Raw genomic sequence first — 10,267 nt, forward strand, 5'->3', positions numbered from 1 at the left:
CTCAAGTAGACAACTTGAGAGGGGAAGGCACGAAACCGTCTATTGCACCGTTGATCGACTAGTTTTATCGCAAATAAGCCTTTCCAAATTTAAAGGGTGATTTAGGAAGAGCGCGGACACTCATCAAGTGTCGATATGGTATTAGTAACGCACGAGTGGAATATAATGTGGAGCATGCTTTATGCAAAGATAAAACAATACGTTGTCAAGTATTTTGCGTGATGAAGACGATAAATGCAGTATTAAATGAAACATAAAGACATAAAAAGAAAGAAAAACAAGGAAGAAGTTAGTCCGCTCAATATGAAAGGATTGTAATAAAGCAACCAAAGGGGGTAGGGGTAGGGAGAGAGACATGATGTAGCAAATTTAAAAATGATTCAGAGCAGGTGAACATGACTAGGAAATAAAGGAAAACGCACATTGTAACCAAATTAAGCAAAGATTTGCATACAAATTCAAAATAGAGGGAAATAGGGGAAAGGGTGTGCATGTAGCCATAAAAGGGGAAAATGGAAGCGGGATGTTCATGTAACGATAAAGAACAAGGAAACACATTCATCAAAGAAGACTAATCCATATAGACCAAGTTCGCTATGGTAAGAGCCTAAAAATATCCCCAGCAGAGTCGCCATGCTGTCGCGCCCCTTTTTTCTCGCAAAATCGGGCTTCGATGTCGTGACAACTCTTTTAAAGGAAGGGTACTAAAAGAGAGAGTCGCCACCTAACGGATTAAGGTGTGTTAGGGCACATATTTTGCAAATAACTCTGGATTAACCAGTTCGTGTCACCAAAGATCGGGTAAGGGCTCAAATTACCTTGAGGAGAAGGTGTTAGGCACTCCTCGAGGTCCACAACGGTGGGTCCCGGCCGAACTCAAATTATATGAATTAGTCTAAGAGAAGGGAAGCAATTTGGGCAAATAAAATGATTGACTTTAAATAAAGGTGGGGGGAGTCCTAAGTTTTTTAGCCTAAAGGATCATCCCGTGCAACATAAATAATACTTCGCAACTCCCTCAAGATGGGGTGTTACTCATATTATTCAGCGGGCACGGACTATCATCTCCTGCTACCCGATTACTATCTTTAAGTTGTTTACCTAAAGCGCACTAGTCAATTCAAAGTCGTACTCTATGCGTGCACTACCCGTCCCACGCCTATGGTCCAGGAGGCATTTGGACCTCTATTTCAGGGTGGTTCTAGACTTTAACTTAGGTTGCTCAAAAGAGAAAAATACTATGCGACAAGCAAAACATTTAGGTCTTTCACATATAAGCAAATACGGGCTCAAGTTAGCCTTCTCATTTAGACAACAAATACATGCCAAACTGATTAACATTGACAGATTTTAATGAGTTAAGGTTGCAGAATCCTATCCAGGATCTCTATGTGATACCAAATTAATGAGCAGACACCTACACGCAAATGCCATTTCCTAAATACGATTTCAAGAAACCTACCTAATTTGCATACTGATTTTAAGCATAAGGGGATTAAACCTATAGGCATGATGTCTAGGTGTTCTACTCAATAATAAATAATGGTAATCACGTACGGATATTCAGAATTACTTATTTAGTCATATAGGCATATTTTCTAGTGATAATAATGACACAGTGTCGAGAACTCCTGAATAAACGAGCAAGATGATAATTAAACTGATTTAGACCTACAGGCATGCTTTCTACAATTTAATCCGATTTTAGATCCTATAGACATGATCTCCACAATTTGTGAATAGGGCAGCATGTAAACGCATATTGAATCATACAATTCCCTATAGGCATAGTTTCTAATAAACAAAAATATAAAAAATAATTGAACCAAGTATTGAAACCATAGGCAGGATTGCTAACATATAATGACTGAACATAATAGGATACCTATATGCATGATTTCTAACACACGATAACTAAACATACATTATTGAACTTATAGGCACGATTTCTACCCCATTTATTCAAATATAAGATAAAAATCCCTTTTCTAATTTCACTAATACCCCAAATGTTATTATAATAATTATTACAAACCCAGAATGAATAGCATGAATTACATAGGAGAATAACTATAGGGAGCCTACAGCAGGCCCAAAATACACCTGGACAGGCCTGGCCTTTATTCTCACAAATCATAACAGTCTCCAAGTTACACACTCATAGACATACAACGGCCAAGAATTGAATGATTCACCCAGCGAGCACAAGATAGAGTTGAGCATATAGAACCAAGGCCATTGTGTGTCAGAGTTCCAAAGGGCTTCAAGAACCCATGGCAGTGCTCACACTAGGGTGGTTAACAAGAATAGTTTAGAGGAGGGATTAGGGACCAAATCCTAGTGTGTCAGAGTTCACAAGGGTCTCTAATGAACCCTGAGTAGTGCTCACACTAGGGAGGCTAAAGGACAGAACTTAGGCAGCATTGGCTAAGAATAGGATTTAAAAGAGCTTAGGTGATAGAGAAAGAAAGACCAAAATTGAGAAGACGTGAATTGAGGATTTAAACAGACATGACCAAATTGAGTCAACAAGCAGACACTTAAATAGAACTTAAAAAAAGAACTAGTTTAATGAAACTGATAAACAGGTTTCAAACTCAGCATAGTAGCAGTCACATGCTAAAAGTTGGCAAAGAACATGTTTGCAAGTTTGGCAAAGTTAGAGGTGTAGAATGAGTTAAAGCATGTTGAATCATGTTAAGTACATAACCTAGTGTTATCATCAAGAAAACCAGAACAACATCATAGAAGGGGGGAGGGCATCATGCTTACAGTCATAAGTCAAGACACACACACTCAGTAAAATCATGTTAAGTAGCAGGTAACTTTGTTATAATGATCTAACCAAAGATGATCCAGTTTGTGTCAAAGGATAAAGCAGCAATTCGAACATGATGAGACAGCTATTCCAAGTTACAAACAAACACTAGAGGGGGTGTGGGATCGAGTGATCATGTTAACACAATAGCAAAGAGGCAGATTATAACTAGTAATAAGAGTCACAGATGTGAGGCATTCACTGCAAGGATTCAGGGTAAGGGGATAAACATGTTCATAGGCATTCAAAGATTGATACACTAACTGGATAGACCTTAAATAAGTTCAAATAACTTCAGCACATGTAACATTAGGAGCAATTAAGTGTTAAAGGGACTAAGACATACAGATTTGATAGAGCTATACTTAAACACCCTTCCAAAGCATATTGATTAACAAATTCAATAGTAATCACATATACAAATTAGGGACATGTAAGAATGAAAGTGCAGAAGTTAGGTGACTCACTAGTTAAGCGAGAAAAATGCACAAAGTATGGAAGTCCACAGTATATAGCAAGATTTCAGAGCTGACTAGCCTTGGCTTCCAGCCGGCCAAAGTTAGAGTATAGAATGTGAAATCAGTATAACCTTAGGTCTAGTAAGTCTATAGTGAGTTCAGAAAGTAGTCGAAGGTCCTTTTAAAAGGGAATGAGGGAAGAGTATATATAGTGATAGAAATCAGCACATAAACATGGAAACAAATCAGTCATATGCAAGAAAATATTTCAGAATCAGGTATAGGTAATTTAGGGCACAAATCAAGGGATTCAGCAAATTAGGGAAACGCTTGAGATTATTCAGAATATTTAAGGTAAATACACAGACATACCAAAACATAAAATCGTTCAGACTTATTAAGGCATACTTTAAAGGACACGCAAATAATATCGAAACAAAAATTATTCAGAATATTTAAGTAAATATTAAAGAAAACATAAATAATACCAAAACAAAAAATTATTCATAATATTTAAACAAATATTAAAGTACAAATTAGGGAAAACATAAGGAAAGAAAGTAATCGAACATAGAAAGGAAAGATTCACCAGAATCGGTAAGAAAAGGAGAAAGTTTCAAACCCTAGTTTTAGGAAAAGTGTGAAATCAGTAGAAAATAAAGTAAAAATCGCACAAAATAAGATGAATAGAAGCGGAATAACATTAAAAATCAGAAAATCGGACCTATTTTGGTCCGATTGAAAGGGTTTGAAAACCCTAATTTGGGGTAGGTAAGAATCATCAACAGATATGAAGAATATTCATTACTCACAAAGAATCAATGATGAACATAGACGGAATAGCCACAGACATTAGAGGTGTGAACCGATTTGGTTCGATTTTGGCAAGATTTGCTTGCCATGTTAGGCAAGCAACTAAGCAAGATCATAGACAAGTGGCCAGTGGTGATGAGAGGTAAATAAGGTAAGGGAATCCATGGTGGATTCCGTTTTGGGGCCGGATTTGGGGGTGTTTGATAGGAACGGCGGCTAGGGTTCATCAGAGATGAGAGACGAGGGAATTCCAGGGCGGCGAGGTGGTATAGAATGATTAGGTCTAGGGGTTTAGGTTGGTTTAAAGGGGAGGGTGTAACGTGGACCGTTGATCTTAGAGATCAACAGTCACGATTTAAAGGGATCCTAGGTCGGGTGTTTAAATGGGTATGGGGATTGTGCTAATGGGTCTTGGCCAAGGGTATTGGGCTGGTGTAAGGGTCTTGGGTTAAATCCGAAAATAGGAGATTTTAGGGCTAGATTTTAAATACCCACTATTTAACAAATAAATAATTTATAAAATAATTAATATATAAAAAAAATATCATTTATGCATGAAAATGATTAAAAATAATTATTTATTATTATAAAAATATAAAAAGTCATTTTCTGTATGAATAATGTAATTATATAAGCATATGGGCTATTATTGCAAAATATGCAATTTGGCCCTAAAGAATACAAATGTAATTATGATAAATGCACTGAAAATATTTTAAACCTCATATTGGTATAAATAATAATTTTATATTATTAAATCATCATAAAAATAATTTGTAGGATAATTATTGGATATTTATATAATAAAAATGCAGAAATAAATTGATTTAAAGTCTTTAAAAATTATGAAAAATTATGAAAAATACTTGTGTATGCTTGTAAATCAAATGATGATGCATATGCGCTATAGGGAAGCCGCTCGGTGCTTAAGTTCTTCTTTGAGTCGGGTAACCTCGGCAGAAAGGCTTTCCCAGGCGGACCTAGCAGATTTGAGGCTGACATCAAGGTCGCAGACAGTTGAACTAAAGAGCCTATTATGCTCGATATTTTTCTTGCACTTCTCTTCTAGCTGGGCGTGTTTCACCCCCACAGCAGCAAGCTCTTCGATTTTGGAGTTCAAGGCTGCCTCCAAGTTAATTACTCTTTCAGCAGAGGAAGCCTCATGATCGGTTGCAGCAAGAACGGCGTCCTGGACTTCAGCCCATTTGGCCTTGGATTCATCAAATCTAACCCTCAGCAGGCTAATTTCTTGGCTGAGGGTTACCACTTCTTGCTCGCTTTGCTGCAAACGAGCCTCCAAAACAACAGCCTCAGTAGCTTTAGTTTCCAGTTCTGAGAGGCGGAGAACAGTTTGGTCTCGTTCCACCAAAAGTTGATTCCATTCAGAGGCAAGTTCCACCATCTCACGAATCAACCTCTGAAGGCCCTCAGAAGCAAGAAAGTTGTCCTACAAAACTAGAAGAAGTAAAACTTAAAACACATTCATACAAGAGTAGAAGAAATAACAAATGAAGAAAGGAACGCACCGTTGCGGCATTGTGCATGGCATTGTTGAACAAACACTCCCCCGAGAGTGCTTGAATATTTTTCCAATATTTCTCTAAAGCCAAAGGCTTCAAATAGTTAGCAAGCTCCACCGGCCGGAAGAGCAAGTTGCATCTGGTAGAGACCGAAAGAATAATATTCCTCCTCATTTGTGGATGATGGTAGGCTATAAACTCATTCTTTAGTCACTTATTGCACTCTAATGTACTGCACTTTAATTGAGTTTGAGCTTTAATCACTAGTATTTTGCACTGATTATGTGTTTTAGCCTTGTAGGAGGATTCCGAGCTATGTAGATGTTATGGAATGAATTCGAGTGATTTGGAGCTCTGAAGTCTGACTAAAAGCCCAAGGAATTAAGCCGAGATCGCGTTCGGGGCCGAGAACCACGTCTGGATAACAAAAAGTCAAGAAAAATCTGTACTCCAAGAAAACAACACATCCGCGGTACGTGGGGCAGTGCGTGGCACGCCGCGCCTGTGCATTTTCCTGCTGCCTATCAGAAATCAACTTTTTGGATTTCTTACTAATTTCCCGCATGGTGAGTATCCCCATGTGGCGCGCTTGTGCAATTTTTACAGAGTATTTGTCCTATTTCGCGCAGGAGAAGGTGTTTTCATCTGGGCCCGACCCTACTTGGTATAAATACATGGAAAAATATTATATTTAGGACTTTTGACACATCTAAGACCTAAGGAGGCTAAGGAGGAGGTGGAGAAGCAAAAGCACAAGGAATTCATCATTCAATCCTCACTCAAGACAAGAGTTTGGATCGTTTTATATTTTTCTTTATATTTGTGATGAATTACTCCATATCTATGGAGTAGTTCCCTTTAGGGTTTGATGGATTTGGTGTATTGATATTTGTTCGTGGATATTAACTCTAGTTTTTATGTAGTGAATCATTTTGGATATTTTAATTGTTGCATCTATATTTACATGTTCATGTAATCGAAAGAGGAATAACTTGTGATATCTTTGCATTATCTTATTGGTTGAAATCATTAATTCCTCTTAGTAATCGAAAGAGGCTAGTTGAATTGTTGATTAAACCTAGTTAGGATGATAATCGAGAGAGGTTCTCCTAGAGACCAATCCACTACGAAGTCGTACATATCTTCACCGAGCTTAAATTGATTCATATTGTTAGGTTGAAACTTAATCGAGATAGGAGTTTCTGCTAAACATTTGAACTAATAATTGAGTGAATTCGAGAGACTCACTTGAACATTAGAGTGAATTAACTAGAGTTAAATCCCAGACATATATCTTTAACCTATCCAATCAATCCCTATTTTCTCCCCTTGATATCTTCCTTGCTTACTTTTGTTCGAGTGTCATTCGTCAATTAGCTTTAGATTCTTAGTAAATTTTAGTTTTAAATTACATAATTCTCAACTATTGATTATGTTGGATAGAAATCTAGCTACAAACTATTATAATACTATTTAACTCCAATCCCTGTGGATACGATATTATATTATACTATATTCAACTAGCGAGCATATTTAACTGTGTGTTTTGCGCTCATCAAATTGTGGCGTCGTTGCCGGGGATTGGCAATCAATAGTGTTTGAAATAGTTGTAGTGCTAATTTAGGAATTTTTCTTTTTCTTTTTATTTTTATTTTTCCCTTTTTACGGTTGGTGTTACAAGAACAAGGGTGATATCCAAAATTGTAATAACTATCGGGGTATCAAGCTGCTTAGCCAAACTATGAAAGTCTGGGAGAGAGTGGTAGAGCTAAGGGTAAGGAGGAGTGTATCTATATTTTCGAGAACCAGTTTGGATTTATGCCGGGGCATTCAACTACAGAAGCTATCCACCTTGTTAGGAGATTGATGAAGTAGTACAAGGAGAGAAAGAAGGACTTGCATATGGTGTTCATCGACTTAGAAATGGCGTATAATAAAGTTCTGAGGGAGGATTTGTGGAGATGTTTGGAGGCTAGAGGTATACCTGGTACCTACGTTAGGTTGATTAAGGACATGTATGATAGAGTAAAGACCCGAGTAAGGACGGTAGGTGGGGACTCAGACTATTTTCCGGTTATGATGGGGTTGCATCAGGGGTCGGCACTCAACCCTTTTTTGTTTTCTCTAGTGATGGACGTACTGACGCGCCACTTCCAAGGGGAGGTGTCGTGGTGCATGCTATTTATAGATGACATTGTATTGATTGACGAGATGCGAGACGACGTGAACGCGCAATTAGAGGTATGGAGGCAGACCCTGGAATCTAAAGGTTTCAAGTTGAGCAGTACCAAGACAGAATACTTGGAGTGTAAGTTCAGTGGCGAGATTCAAGGAGGGTAAGGGGAGGTGAGGCTGGACTCGCAGGTCATCCCAAGGAGATGGAGTTTTAAGTACCTTGGGTCTATTATTCAAGGGGATGGGGAGATTGATGAAGATGTCACACATCGTATTGGTGCGGGATGGATGGAATGGAGACTCGCTTCAGGTGTTTTGTGTGACAAGAAGGTGCCATCAAAATTTAAGGATAAGTTCTACAGAGTGGTGGTCAGACCAACGATGTTGTATGGGGCTGAGTGTTGGCCAGTCAAGATCGCTCATATCCAGAAGATGAAGGTAGCAGAGATGAGGATGTTGATATGGATGTGCAAGCACACCAGGTTAGATAGGATCAGAAATAAGGTTATTCGTGACAAGGTGTGTGTGGCCCCTATTGAGGACAAGATGCAGGAAGCGCGGCTTAGGTGGTTTGGTCTTGTGAGGAGTAGGAGTATAGATGCACCGGTGAGGAGGTGTGAGGGGTTGACATTAGAGGGCCTACGGAGAGGTAGAGGTAGGCCAAAGAAGAGGTGGGGAGATGTGATTAGGCAAGACATGGCACAACTTCAGCTGACCGAAGACATGACCCTTAATAGGAAGGTATGGAGGTCGAGGATTAGGGTAGTAGAGTAGGTAGTCTAGAGTGTTCATAACAATAGTATTGGCACGCAGTCTCGTTTTTTGTTGGTAGTAGGTTTTTATGACTAACCGTTGCTTTCTTTCATTGTTGATCACCTTACTGTCTTGTTGTTTTTATTCTACTTTTATATGGCTTTTTGGTACTGTCCATTCTTGTCTATATTTTCATTAATGCGGTGCTTATTCTTTCCTGAGCCGAGGGTCTATTGGAAATAGCCTCTCTATCCTCACAAGGTAGGGGTAAGGTCTGCGTACACACTACCCTCCCCAGACCTCACGGTATGGGATAATATTGGGTACGTTGTTATTGTTGTTGTTGTTGTACGGTTGGTGTTCTTTGACTGTGCGCATGTTGCAGGTAAGAGTGGTGCATGACTTGATCTTCTGGGGAGGAATTGCTACCATATGAACCATAAATAGAAAAATAACTGCGACAACTGAGGAAGGAAAGAAATCTCCCTGAGAATATAGAGAAGGTTGGGCAATCCTCAACCAAAGAAACTATGGCTGGAGATGATGATAATGTTGATTTGGCTGCAAGAGAAGCAGCGCAACAAAGAGAAAAAGATGCACGAGATGCTGAGGAAGCAACTATTAGGGATACGCAGTATATCTATGAAGAAGAAAGGGGTCACTGACTTAACCAAAATCAACCTATGGGTGCAGACCAGTTCAGACACATAGCTCTCGGTACTAGGAGACCACTTGGTGATTACGCTAGACCGGTCTACAACCAAGAATTATCAAGTATTAGACTACCTTCAGTGGCTGCGAACAATTTCAATTTGAAGCAAGGGTTGCTCCAAACTCTACAAAATTGTTGTGTCTTCCGAGGGAAGATGAACGAAGATCTAAACACACATCTGATGGACTTCGACGAGATTATGAACACCTTTTAATACAATGGTGGTTCACAAAATGCAGTTTACTTAAGGGCATTCCCCTTCACACTCAAAGATGATACAAAGCAGTGGCTTAGAAGCTTTCCCCGGGGATCAATTAGAACATGGGAGGAGATGACCAGAAAATTTCTTGATAAATATTTTTCCTCACCTAAGACGGGCAAGTTTAGAAAAGAAATCCATAACTTCTGCCAGAAAGATACTGAAACTGTGTTTGAAGCTTGGGAGAGGTTTAAGGAGATTGTCAAAAAGTGTCAACATAGCGGAATTGAACTCTGGACGCAACTCTAGGATTTTTGGGATGGGTTGACACCGGCCACACGTAGAATATTAAGTAATGCAGCTGGAGGCCCATTGATAAAGAAGACACCAGAGAAGATAGTCACTATTCTTGATGAATTGTCTGAAGATGCAAATCAGTGACCCTCTGAGAGTGCTGAAAGAAGAAGAGCGACTGGTGTTCACCAAGTTGATACTAACACATCTTTGCAGGTACATCTTGATACCATGTCCAAGGAGATAAGGTAGTTGACCTTAGCTGCGATACAGAGTGAACCTCATATAGCATGTGATATTTATGGAAGAGGACACCCTACTCATGAGTGTCAAGCCTCAACTGAGGAAGTGAATGCTGTGGGAAATTATAATTTTAATGAAATGGGTCGGAAGCACCCCTAGTGTTTCATGGAGTTCACCTAGGGGTACTGCAAATGCATGGCAGCAAAGCAACCCCAGACCTCAGGGACAAGGAGCTCCAATCTTCCAAAATTAATAGAGGCAGCAGTTTCAGCCTCAACAGTC

The 10,267-nt window shown here is 39.2% G+C and overlaps 1 non-coding gene across 1 annotated transcript; it reads right to left on the minus strand.

The window, feature by feature from the left end:
- Positions 1–9,628: 9,628 nt before the first annotated feature.
- Positions 9,629–9,735, minus strand: LOC142168452 (small nucleolar RNA R71). The gene has a single exon (XR_012698314.1). It is a non-coding gene; the product is annotated as a small nucleolar RNA R71 (small nucleolar RNA).
- Positions 9,736–10,267: the final 532 nt, after the last annotated feature.

This window comes from Nicotiana tabacum, chromosome 13 (assembly GCF_000715075.1).
Source record: "Nicotiana tabacum cultivar K326 chromosome 13, ASM71507v2, whole genome shotgun sequence".
NCBI classification, from domain to species: domain Eukaryota; kingdom Viridiplantae; phylum Streptophyta; class Magnoliopsida; order Solanales; family Solanaceae; genus Nicotiana; species Nicotiana tabacum.